The sequence below is a fragment of the Taeniopygia guttata genome, chromosome 2 (genome assembly GCF_048771995.1).
Source record: "Taeniopygia guttata chromosome 2, bTaeGut7.mat, whole genome shotgun sequence".
NCBI lineage: Eukaryota > Metazoa > Chordata > Aves > Passeriformes > Estrildidae > Taeniopygia > Taeniopygia guttata.
The window spans coordinates 66,913,334-66,927,264 of NC_133026.1; the positions used below are offsets into that span (position 1 = coordinate 66,913,334).

Sequence of the window (13,931 nt, forward strand, 5' to 3'; positions counted from 1 at the left end):
AATTAAAATAATTCCTCAGTGAAAGTATGGCATTTGTTACGTGAAGTTACTATCCAGATGTTATCTGTTAGTGTACAGTGAGAAAGAGCCCTAAGGAAAATTGAGGTGGGTAGAAGGTAAGCATCTGAAATACATTAAACATCAGCAATCAAGTTCAACCCTGTTACCTAAGGAGTCACACTTGGTGAATGTCATGTTGGCTGTATGGAATGGGAGAAATGCAAACTAAGACACACTTCTGCTATGTGTGCAGCTTTGCTATGAAGTGAGTTCATCTGAGCTGTCAGCTGGCTGGCTGCAGTGTTTGGTGCTGTTTATACAGCTCAGCCAGGGTGTCTTCATGAAACCAGCAGTTCTGTGCAAGCTGGGCTGCAGCAACCAGTGGTTTTATGCTGCTCTTATTTAACATGAAGGGTGCGTGTTGTGCAACGCACCGAGGTGCTCAGCCAAAGGCTGTGGTGAAATAAGGGGTCAGGTTCCCACCTCTGTTTCTTACTTGGGTGGTTTCAATGGAGCCATGTGGGTGTAACTGTGGTGCGATAGAGTCTGGGGCCTTTGGCGTGTGTCTGAGCCTCTGGGCTCAGAGCTGAGGCAGACAGGTCAGCACTGCTGATCAGACACTGTTTGGGGGGAGTAGAGCAGTCACTTGGCTTTTCCTTCAAGTGGAGAGGGACTGAAAGACTGAAAGTTGTTGCTCAGTCAAATGTCATCAATCTTCTTTCCTTCCTGTGCTTCAGGTGGATGTGTTGGTGAATAAGACTAATCTTTCTTTACATAGCCCAAACTGTATTTTGCCTTTTAATCCTCTGTCCTGTTTTAACCATTTCCAGACTTCTTTCTCTTGTTGCTGGCCAATTAGTTTTTCTCCTCACCACCTCCTCTACCAAGATTTTCCTGTGCTCAGCACTTCTTACTGCTGCATATCTGACCTACTTGTACACATTTCCCTCACTGGGTTTGTTACCGGCACAATACTTAGATTTTGTGTAGACCCTTTCTTCTGTTTGAATTCTGTGTCTGTTTCTATGTGTCTAAAATGCCCTTCTGCTTAGAGTGTTTCAATACCTCAGCAGTTTTCTGCAGAAATGCAGATTTGAATGTTGTTTCATCTACCTCTCTTCCTTCCTAGTTTAGTCATAGCTGGGTTCTGAGCTTTGCAACCCCAATCATCTGCCTGGACAAACTTTCCACTCCATACAGCCTTCCGCTTCTCCTCATGGGAAAAGACCATTATTATTTCTCTGAAGCTTCTCCGTGGGTGCCTGTTTCCTTGGCTGAATATTGGATTTTCAGTCTGTGTGCCCTGCCAGACTTCCCTGGCTTCCAGTTGCAGTGTCTCTGCAGCAGACATCTTGCTTTTTAGGCTTGTCAGCTGATCTCTAACAAATCAATAGCATATATTTGTTTGTAAAATGTTACATGCTGGCATTTGTTAAAAAAACACAAACAATGAAAAACCACAAAACCAAAACTCATTCAGTTATTTTCTCTGTACCTGAGCATAAACCTGGGTCCTTGGCTCATAAAATAATGGAGAACCTATTACTTTATTATCATATCATGTGATCATCTAATCAAAGGATTCTTTTACTGTATTAACAGCAATAATTCAAATTGTTAATGTAAATTTAAAAAAATGTAGTACCATTTTCATGTGTCATACTGATGGGTCAAAAGTAGTAGCTTGAGCACTTTTCTTTGGGCTTCTTTATCATCACTTCCCATACCGTGACTCTTCTCCAGTGATAAAGTTCTATAGTAATAGGTTGTGAAATGTATGTTAAATCAAAAAAGAATTTTTGAAAAGCCCTTCATTCAGAAAAAGAAAATAAAAGTGACATAGTATGCATTTTGAGTGAGGTTCTTCAGCAGAGAGGGGAAAATTCCTGAACTGCTATGGAGAAGTACAAGAATGAAGCACCCACTGAATGAGTGAAGTTCACTTAAGGTGTGAAGTGGAAATATGTAAGAGGAGTTTTTAATTTTTTTTTTTTTTTTTGGTGTGTCTGTCAGCATGCTTTTGCCATGAACTGACTATTGAAATGATATTGTGGTTATAGTAGATTTTAAAAAACCCAAACAACATAGTGATTATTTTGGTTGATAATTCTGGAGTTGGTATGTTTTCTCAAAAAGAAGGCTTTTGACTAAACAGAAAACCACCAAAAATAACTTCTAGCTGGAAATTGATAACCCTTCTTGTTATAAATAACAACAAAAAGATACAGACTAAGGGATATCAGAGGAAAATACACATTTTCCAAATTGATTTAGCCAGCGAATTTAACAATAGCTTGAGTATAGTTAGTTTCACTTTTCCTGTATGTAGACAGTTTCTCGATGTGAGGAAAACATCTAAAAAAACCCCCAACCTCATGGTTATAAGATTATAAAAACTGGCGCAGGGAGTTTGGAGGTGTGCGTTACTACTTTTAAAGTCCTCTTTTAAAAACAACGCTAGACTCCATATTGATAGAGTGCTTTTAAAGGCAGTGCCCTTTTAATCAGCAAACAGGTCCTCTGTGCATCAAATAATTAAAAATAGAGCAAAGTTTCTGAACAAGGCGTCTGGCAGAAGCGTCTGTACTTCCATCTGTGCATGATTAGCAGAATGTTTCATGATATTTAAATAGCACAAGCTTTGCTCTCTTTTTTATTATTTGTTGTACTGAAGACCTGTTTGCTTGTTAAGTGGTCTTTTTTGAATAGTTATTGGCAAGGAATCAGGAAAGTGTATGAAGACATCTTGTACACACTGCAAATGCCAAATTGTCCCTTTTTTCAGATACATTGCCCTTACTTTTTTTTTTTTTTTTTTTTTGGATTGGAGTTTTCCACATCCCTCACTTGATGTTTAAATTTTCTTAAGGACCAGTTCATTTCAGAGGGAGTTGAGCAGGCATTTCTGGTGGCTGCCCGGGGGCTGCAGCCTGGCCACTCACGGATATTTCTGTCTCTTGTGCTGCCGTGCGAGAATGCACCAGGGTGCACTTGCAGAGTACGTGTGTCGGCTCAGCCCTGCAGCTCTAATCTGCTGTGCACACTGCTCTGGAGCCTTACCCTTTCATGGGGACGTAATCAGCCAGGCAACAGCTTTCCAAGTGCTTTTGAGGCCTTAAGCTGGGACTTCTCTTTGCTGGCAGTCATTCAGCATCAGATTGTGTGCTCTTCATCTCTGGCTAGCAACACGGCGCTTTGCAGTTGTAGCCACTGATTTCTCTCCATACTAGTAAAGATCGTGTGTGTTTTACAAAGGCCTGTACAAGAAGGTATGGAATGAAAAGAAGCCACTGTCTGGATGCTGAGTACATTGCTGTAGCTGGCTGAGGGCAGTTCTGTTATGTGCAATGCCCTGTTGGTGGGAGCTGGCAGGTTGGCAGGGAGCTGAGACACTCGGATGGGCTCAGAGGTCCTTTATGGAGAGCCAGTATTCAGTTTTAGGACAATCTGTGGTCTTGGATGGGCAGGGAAAATAAGAGTTTTTGTGGTGTGTGTAAGTGGTGTTTACTCTGTAGCTGGGCTTTTTGTTGCTGGGTTTTTCTTCTTGTGTTTGAGGAAAGCTGTGGTGTTTGATGTGTGAGTACTGACCTGGGTTGTCTCTTAACTTCTGCTAAAAACTTCAAAAGAAATTGTGGTTACTACTGAGAGCAAAACTGCTAACCTGTCAACATAAATGTACAAACTCTGCATGTTTGCACCTTAGAAAGAACCACTGAAACACCTCAGCTCTGAAGAAAGAACGTACTATAAGCCTCCACACAGAGTTCACACCACCTCACCTGGTTAGTGCTGTGTTACTGCTGTCCATCTATCTTGCTGTTTCTGGCCCAGGTTTTTCAGAGCACAGTGCTCTGCAGTCTCACAGCAAGTTCTCCTCAGCAGGTTTATATCTCACATGGTGAAGTTGCTGAGTTTCAGGGGCTCAGTGATAGGAGCACTTTGCAAATACCTGTCCATGGCCATCATTCAGCTTCTTGCCCAGGGAAGGCTTAAAAATGAATGAGTATATACAGAGAAGTACTGGAAGGGCAAGTGAAGGAACAAACATGTTTCAGTGTAAAAGCTGAGAGTAACATGTATGCCCATTCCTTCAGCTAAACCTCTCAGCTGATGCTTGAAGCAGTTGAACAGTTACACTCACCTTTTACCCACACTGCTCTTAAAAATCAGTTCCCTTAATAATTGATATTTTCAAAAATAAAAATTACTTCTAGAGCTAATTCTTGAGCCGTGCAGTTTGGTGGGCCTATTAGTAGCATTGTTCCAGGAGCAGGGAGGAGAGAAAATACTCAGGTTCATTTTAGAAAGATTCATGAAGTTGTGTTGGTAGGTTGGTTAAACTAAGCCAAGTTTTGTGTTTTGCTTCTAGTATTTGTTCTCAAAATATGCCATAATTCTGTGCCAAAATGCTTTTTTGGAACAGCTTCAGCATATCCTGTGAATGTGAATTAATTAACATTAGTACAAGTTTCATATTGTCCAACAGAACTTAGGGGTTTTTTTTGTGTCTTCTGTCATGCCCAAGGCGCTCCAAGCACTTTTGTTAGACTAGATTTTGCTGTTTATTACTAAATTTGTAATTCTCAATGCACTGTAAACAATGTGAAGAAGAATTGCAGGGCACATATTCAGAAGCTGTTGTTCACACCTAACTGTTGTATTTCTCAACCTGATTATTTGACATCATGACATACTACATGAAAAATCTGGTAGCCCTTGATTTCCTGAAACAAAACCAAAGCGTCCTTTTATAACCTTGCAAAAGTACATTGTATCTAAGCAGGTAAACTGGAATTCAGCCTAGGATGGTAGGATCCTGTTGATTTGTGTGAAAAATGATGGTTCTGTTAGTTGTCTGCAGGTCTCCAGAGGAGAGGGAGGGCCTTGTATCACTCAAAATCAATTCATTTCAGCTGGCTGGAGAGAAGTATGGATAGCATCCAACATACAGCCATCTCCAAGTACAAAGATTATAATGGAAATGTTGATGACCAGTGAGTATTGATATATGAGAAAGTATTTCTATAACTCAGTGTTGTTGACTGTTGCAGAAATGTTGTCTTAGGCCCCATTCCCACTGGCATTTCTCCTGTTGACTTTTGGAGTGTTAGGATCAGACCCCTTTGGCTCAAATTTGGAGTGAATGAAGACTGAAAGAAGCATATATGTTCTGCAATCACCCTTCACTTTTGGAGGGGAGAATGGAGGAAATAACTGACTTGTGCAATGATACCAAAGTTCTTTATAGCATCATCAAGCTGTACACTGAAAATAAAGCTTTTCTTAAGCTATTTGAGATATTTCATTTTGATCTATAGCCTAATGTGTTCCCTGTTAATGGAAGGCTCAGTGTGGTCTTTATGCTTTCCTCGTGAAGCTGTTCTTTGACAAGGAGGAAAATGTATCTAATTAGCATGAACCTTTTTGTATGTGGATTATTATGCATTCATTATTTTAAGTTGGTGCTATTATATGAAAGTTTCTCCAGAACTTTAGCAACTTGGTAGAAAGGAGTGACAGTTCAGTGCATTCTCAGCTGTGCAGCTCTAAAATATATTGCTTTTGAAGACACTTACATGTTACAGTAAAAATACTCCTTGTAGCCAAAGATGCATGACCACAGTCTAGGTAATTACAAAAGAAAGAGATTCAACTAAGTACTGAAACAGGAAAATAAAAGAGTTAATTTTTTTTTTAGTGCAGTAGAAATTATGAAAGACAGAATTACTATTCTATGAATATTAAAAAAAAGCCCCCCAAAACTCACAAAGCTCAAGGTTTCACTATATGTAAAAGTCACTATCTGTTAGGGAATATATGTCTGAAATTCTGAATACTATACATTTGATTGACATTCAGTTGTACTCCAGAAAAAGAACAAATGTGTAGCTTTGCTAGAAACATCGAAAGACAATTTGGGGAAATGCAGAAGTACTGCTAGAAAAGCTGAATGTTGCATTTCTAAGTAAAATGCTATGTGACTAATATAAGTGCTCTTCTGTCCCAGATAGGGCTTCTGAAATTTTAAGCAGATTGCAAAAATTTACTGTTTCATATTTCATAGATAATAATTGTTCTGAATGCTTTAAATAATACAGGAAATGTAGTGTGGCAAACTTGACATTTGAATATTAATATTGATACCGAAACAGTTTACCACAGAGAATGCCAGGACTGCAGGAGGAAGGATAGCATTTTGATCAGTTAAAGACAGAAAAGTTATAGAGCCCTTCATATAGGTTGAAAAAAAGGCATTGTGAAAACTGTGACAAAATTACCTTTCAGGATTAGACATTTTATATCCTGTTTTGGCAATATCTCTGCAGGGAAAGTTGGAAGTAAAGAGATGTCTTTGCCATTTCTGTCTTCCCCCTTCCTCCCCCACTTGCAGTTTAGTGAAGACTATTTGAAATAAGGTTAAGAGTACAGGGCCACAAAGTGTTTCGGATTCACGTGTACAAATACATGAGTGGATGTGGGCTCAAGAAAAGACACATGGGCATATATATTCTTTGGTGATCTTTGGCGACCAGTCTTAAACTTGCTTGAGATGCACTGTAAGTTATCCTCTGGAAAGTTGAGATTTGGCAACAGGTTACTTTATTAAAGAGAGACCTTTCTTTTCTAAACATAAAATAGTGCTGACAGTCCCTTTTTCTTAAACAGGCAAGCTTGCTCTCTCTCATTTGTGTGCACATCAGTGTGTGCACAATCCCTTACTATAAAATTGTTATGCCTTGCTCGATTTTTGTAGTTATGTGTGATGAGACCAGGAGAACACAGCCCTTCATGTACGAGGAAGTTTCAGCCTACCTACATGATGGAGCCTACAGGCCGTCCCCTCTTTACATTCACAATGTCCCTCAAAGAGGATACAAAATAAAGATTAGACTGGTGAAGAGCTGATGATGTTTTGCAAGCAGAAGAGGCCAGTCCAAGCCAAGCTCATGGAAGGAACAGGAATGTTTCTGTTCTGTCGCTCTCTGCAGTGCAGTGCTGGTGTGGATGTGCCCCACTGTTGATAAATCCCTTAGTAGCTTTTGGCAGTTGTTAATAGATGATTTGGCAAGTCACTTAGCTGGTTGTAGTACTGATAGGTACATTGCTTTCCAAAATTCCTTGGAAGTGGAGTATGTAGAGTACCTTTATGGGTTTGTACTGGTAGTATAGGTTGCATCAGTTTGATTTTAGCTGTTTAGCTATATGCAAACTAGTTAAAGGCGTTTTATTTTTTGGGGCAGGAAGGAAAAGTTTGTCAGCCTCCCTTCTGAAAGTGTTTTGGTAGCTGTGACCACTTTTTCCCTGCAAAAATATATCTTGTGCTTTCAGACTCTCTCATTTTCAGATGTGATTAATGGTAATTTTTATATTTAGAATGCAAATGGAATTTTTAGCATACTTTTGCACTGTATAATGCTTCTTTCTGCACAAACTGCTTACCAGACAAATTAAAAAGACAGGTATGTATTTAAAATCCAACCAACCTAAAGCAAAGTACACTTTACCTTCTGAAATATTTATATACTAGTAGTTGTAGGTGCTGCAACATTATTTTTGTGTGAAGTAGCATCATTCTGCTTTGCCAAGTGTAAATAACTCCCTTTAGCTGTGCGTTGTCACTGTAGGCAGGAGGAAATGTTGGGCAGTTTGCTGGAATGATGGCAAAGCCTTTGTGTCTCAGTGGGTGTAACCTACATTGGAACAACCCCTCTGAAGTACCTTCTGCAGGGGGCTTTTGCCTGTTGGGGAATCATAGATCCCTGGCAGTTGTTGGTATTCCTGTAAAAAAGGTGGAACAACAGCGCTTGTATTAAGAAATGCAAATCCCCTGCTGCCATGTACAAAACAGGCAGACTCCTGATCCCTCGGTGATGCCAGTGGCATTTTAGTCTGCCCCAGTGAGTTGTTAAATTCCTTAGGCACAAGCTCATTTTCACAAAGGAGACCGGACTAAGATAGTAATGCATTGGAGACCTTACTCTCCAGGGCTGTGCAGTTTGTAAGGTGATTCACAGCAAGTACAGAGGGAATGGAAAATGTTATCTTGGAAGCATTCCAGTGTGTTATTTTGAAGACATTTTGCCCAGGCACAAATGCTGTTGATTGTATGGGTGCCTCTGGAGCTACAGAGTGGAAGGTGAATCTCCTATACCTTAGATTAGGCTGTAACTAGTAAATGACATTTTATGCTGTGACCAGCTATTCACCTGACTATTCAGACCTTTGTTCTAAATAGAAACCAAGAAAATACTTCTGAGATTTTGGCCTGTTATAATATTGGTTGCTGCTGCAGATGATTATATAGATTTATTTTACTGCCCGTTCCCCATGCCAAAATTTAGAAAAGTGTCTTGATTTTGAACTGCCGAGAAACACAGCCCAAAATGGGAGTAATCATACTGAAACAAATGACTTTTTTTTACATCCTGTATTTCCTATATTTCTTCAGCTGTTTCTCAGGGTATCTACTTCTACTGCCAGTGGTACAATAATAGGTTAAATTAACTTTTTAAAAAAAATTATAGTATAGTTGCTCAAAGGAACATAGAAGTAAATAGTTAAGATAACATTTATCTTCTGATTTAGTGTCTGAACCTGCTTCCGTGATGTTAGTGCAAATTAATGAAATTAGGATCATACCTTTAAAGAAATAGGAGCAATTTAAAAAAAAAAAAAAAAAAACAAAACCTGAACCCCCTAATTGTTATGGTGAATGGAATAATCTTCCATGGAACTGTGAGTGACCAACATGTTATTTTGCGCTGGGGCCCTATGAATCCATAGATTATTGACAGAGCATATAGTAAGGCTTCCAAAACATGCCATCTATAATATGCTTTTTGTACTGCTGTTTAAACTGCATTCTAAAGTGTAACTGAGGATATAGGTAGTCTTGAAAAAACATTTTGGACTGTGGTATTTGCTAGCAATATTTGCTAGGTATATGGCCAGGACGTACAGTAGATATTCAAATTCAGTATGCTGCACAATTTGTGAATTTGCATGTTAAAATACTTGTAATTTCTGGAAATACCCTGAGGTATAACTGTCCACAAACTTCCTCTTCTAAATTATTATTAAATATTTGCTTTCAAAGCCAAATCTTTAGCCATTTGGAGTATGAATTTCATAGCTAGTGATTTTAAAATCTCTAAAATATTTTTAATAGTCAGGACTGTGATCCAGAAATTTTTTTTTACCACCTTTACTGTTCTTTTGATTACAATATGTGAAGTACCAAAGCCTGTGTACCTCAATGCTGTGCCCCCTCAAGTGCAGTTCATTACCCTGCCTTTTGGAAAAATTGACAAAGACCTCAGAAGAGGCATGGGCAGGACCAGAGAGCCTCATGCAGTTCAGTCCAGAGATATTTTTTCCTGACATCACTTGGCTAAGGAGAGAGAAATTGCTCATGCCTCTGGTCAGAATTATGTAGTTCCATGTGAACCCTTGGGAGTAGAGGGTTCAATCCTGGGAGATGTCCTTCCTGGGGGGACATTTTGGAGTCTCCAGGAGTGGATCATGGGAATGCTGGGGCTCTTTGATCTCAAACTGAGAAAGCTAGGACCTCACCTGCCTGTGTGCTGTTCAGAGATGGGGAGCTGCCTGGGTGCAGGTGAACAGGTTTTAATTTTTCCTGCCTGTCCCAGCAGCAGCTGCTCCTCATGGTTTTTTTTTTTTTTTCTCCTGCTCTATGCTGCTGCAGGGTCAGGTTTATCCCGAGAGCATATGCTTGTGGGTGCTCCATGACAGTGGTGCAGCTGAGGTATGGGGTTGAATGAGGAATGTGGGGGCTGCCTGTGAATCTGCTCACCTTCTGCACAGTTTCAGGAGACCTGGAAAATAAAGCCATTAATTGCTTAGCCTGGAGTTTGTTTAAATACAACTCTAATGTTGCATAGTGTCTGTTACCTAAATTATTCTATCCTTTTGGAACGTTGCCCCTTAGGGATAACTGGGTACAAGTGTTGAACCACGTGTGCATAAAGGTGGGAATGTTCCTACAGGCTGCTACAGCCCTTGCTGGAGGCTGTGAGTGGCAGAGTGTTGGTTTGCAGTGCAAAGGTGGTTTTTAGTTTGTACTCTGTGGTGGCAGCAGTGACCAGTGACTGTGGTCTGTGAACCTGTTGACTTGGAGCCTGCCTCTGAAGAGCAGGGACTCAGGAAAGCAAAGCTAGTGCAGTCATTCTATGGGCTTTGCTTTTATTGGGAAATTCTTGCAAGTGGGAGAAGACTGAAAGCTTGCTTGGCCTTTCTGCAGATGAAGAAAGGTCATAAAAGGTTGTTTTTTTTTTTTTTTGGATGACAATTGTTTTTTAGAATACTAATTTTTCTGTTTCATTTTTATTTAATTTTCCCTGTTTTTTCCCCTGTCCATTTTGCGTCAATTACAGTTTTTCTCTTTGACTATTTTATGCAGTTGTTGATATCCAAAATTCTATATTGGTCTAATAAAGTAGTTAAATGAGCTGACTTTGAAAGTACAATAGGATGGCTAAGTGAATCTATATTAAAATTAATGTTTAACAGAGAGCATCTTTGATAAAGTTAGCAGTCTGTGAGCAGTGTTATAGTTATGGCTATTTTCAGAGAACTTGAAAGCCTTCTGGAAAACTCATCCTGTGGAGTAAAACGTTTTCTATTTGTTTCTGTTATGAAAGGGAATAAAGTGTTACTGTTGGTACTTGTCAGAATCCATTCATTTCTCATACCTTGTAGTAAATGATAACACTCCCCTTCCTGTTTTTGAGATATTGAAACATGGAAGTGAAAAATCTTCATTTCATTATTGAGATATAGGCAAATAATAATATTTCCCCTTTTCTTGCATTATTTCTGACTGCTCTTTAAAAATTCCACTGCACCCCTGGTAGGTTATATGGTATGGGCCTGAAACTGGAGAAACCATTCCTAAAAGTTCAGCCTGGCTCATATGTGAATGTGCTGCCTCTCATGCTTCATTGCAAATCCACATCAACCCACTGGTGTGATAAAAGGGAATGAGCTGCAGTCATCCAAACCTTTGCTTCATCTTGAGCAGTCAGGCCGGCAATAGTGGAAAAGGCTCCTCAGCAGCAGGCTTGATGCTTAGGAAACCTGATTTAGGAGTAAATGCTTGGATGGGGACAGCCTTGCTCCTGCCCTGTGCCATTGGTGACAGAGGAGGAGCAGCAGGCTGGGTACCCCTGGCATGGGCCTTGTCCACATGTGGTTGCATGGAGGGGCCTGACGGGGGGTTTTGCTCAGGCAGAACTCTTCGTGCTGGGACTCATGGAACCTTGCTGGAGTTCAACTGAGCAGTGTAATTAGTATCATTTTAGCTCCCAGTCAGCTGTAATAGGTACCAGGAAGCTGCTTTGCATAAGCTCTTTGCATAACTTATTAGAAAAGCTATTTTACTTTCCTACATGTATGCCTTATATGGAAGAACAGGCAGTGTGGTGTTTTGTCAGGAGACTGCATGAACTGTATTTTCCAGTGTCACAACCGGCAACTGTGAAATCTGCATCGAAATGCTTGTCCCAAGCATCCTTTGGGCCAGCTAGGGGAAAGTACTGCTGGGTATGCAGGGTGCTCATACCTGAGCTCAGGGCAGATGCCTACACTGGTCCTCACTGGCGTCAAGGGAGTTAGTGGTTGAACTAGGGAAGCTGATCTGGGCAATCTTCCAGCCTGAAGGATGTGAGGCAGAAACGGATGGGAGGAACTGTAAGTGATATGAGGGAAGCAGTAGGCTAGGAGAAGAAGGGTCCAATAAAATCAAGTAATAAAACACATCCATAAAACTGCAGGACCTGAAGTTTGAAACAGTAGCTCTATGCTTACATGCTTGGCACAACTTTCATTTCTAATTTGTCTGCTTCCTTCAGGCTTCCTCTTGCCAGAGAGGTGGTCTGTATGCTCACTGTCTGCAGCTGGAGAGTCCCTGGTCTGTTCATGCCAGTGGTGGTAGAGGAGCACAGGGAGATAAGAGTTTTCCCTGTAGCAGTCATTGCTCTTGGGTGGGTGTGCTTGGCTGGTTTTCCAGATCATAGACTTCAGGCAGTAAGGCATTAGAAATATTATAGTATATTAAATGTACTGTGGAGCGTTTGGCTGCACTAACTGCTGCTTTTAATAGAGCTCAGATCTGACATTTTTGGGACTGAGAGGGTTTGGATGTAAACTTTGTTAAATTGGTTTTGAAAAAGGAAGTTCTTTCATGCTTTGAAGGGAAAAAAATATGAAGAGAGAACTGCAAGTCTCTTCCTTAAATCAAAGTTTTCTGCCTGAAATGGGAACAGCTCAGCAGAACAGTTTAAGTAAACATGGCCATAACTGCTTATCTGAGACATTGGCATCCTCTCTTCTTACTATGTTACTTTTTTGTGGTATCCTGGCGTCTCTCAGTCACTGATGTGTTTGTTCTCACAGCACCTCCTTTATAGGCATATAGTTTTGTGTCCATTCGATAGTTGCCACCAAGATTTGAGGCTTTATCTGAACACCTTGCTCCAGGAGTGTGCTTTTTCTACACCTATACAGACGAGATTTTGGAACTGCTGTCTGGGCAGTCCTACCTGCCTCCAGCTCTGAATTTGTCTCTGTTGTGGCTTCTTTATTTATTAAGCAGGGTTAAAAACAGAGGTAACTGTTTCTGACTCATCCCAAGTCAGTGTTCAGCCCAGGACAGGATAAAATCTAGGGCAGTGACAGCTGGTGTACAGTTGTAGCCTGTGTGTGGGGTCAGTATAAACACTGGGAGATTTGTTGAAAATTATATATGTATGTGAGAGTGCAAGGAAATAGCTACCATACTCTAAAGCTGGTGCCTGAGTATGGGATCATGATTCTTCTCCTAGGCAGGAAAAATGCACCATAGTGCAAGAATAACTTATTGATACCTAACATTACATCTCAGGTGGGTTTTGCCCGTGTGTGTTAAAATAAAGTAGACACACACTGGGTCTTTTATCCAGGAGGCATTGCCACATGCAAGTAACTTCTGTGCACTCCAAGTTCTTCCACTGTATCATTGCTTGAAACTTCATTATTATAACTAATTTTTAAGTTAATGCTTTACTCTTAAGACAGCTTCTAAAGAAACAAATTTGTTTTAATTTGTACATGAACAAGAAGAAGAATGTTTTAGTTATGGAATGTAGGATTGTAATTTATTTGATAGGTCTAGTAAAGTAAGAAACTGTAATGTTTCATAGAGTACTTCTGTGTGTTCTATAACATCATCTTCAAAGTAATGGAAGAATGAGAAATGAGAAGTGAGAGAGCTTTGTTTTTTTCATGGGAATGAATGTGTCTGTACATTTCTGAGGCTCTAGTATAAGTTCTTCCTCATTTTGATTATGTTACGAGGAATAAAAGCAATTAAAAGAAGAAAAAGAGAAAAAGAAGACTGTGCCTCTTGGTTAGTTTTGTTGTGATTCAGACAACAGTGTATCAGGTCATGGGAAGTGTTCTCAGCCACAGTTTTAGTTACAGTTTGAAAAATTATGTTTTGTCATGAAATAGTGCCCAGAGTTTTAAAGCTAGTACACGTGCAGATGTAAGTATATTGCACTGCCAATGCCAATTTAGTACATAAAGAGCTTCACAACTGTTTGGATCTGCTCTTCTTTCATAATGGGCTGCAACTTGTTTACTAATGCTTGAAAACATGTACACATCAAATAAATCTCTGGTATTTGGGCCATAGTGTGCCAGCATTATGCAAAGGGAAGATTAACCACACTCAGTATTAAGCTACGATTCACTTCACTCTTGATTCCTCTCCATAGCAAATCAACCAAACCATCAAAGAACAGAATTAGTGGAAGGGTTCCTCAGACAATAGATTTATTTCCATGTTTATTTGTATTATTGTTAAGAAAAGGGAAATCAGCAGAGCAAATCTGCCTGGGGCTCAGGGCATTATAAATTAATCAAAAGACATG

The 13,931-nt window shown here is 40.0% G+C and overlaps 1 protein-coding gene across 33 annotated transcripts in view; it reads left to right on the top strand.

Moving 5' to 3' along the window:
• The window catches only part of ATXN1 (ataxin 1), a 399,379-nt gene that overhangs the window by 161,422 nt on the left and 224,026 nt on the right, over positions 1–13,931 (top strand). The window lies entirely within an intron of this gene.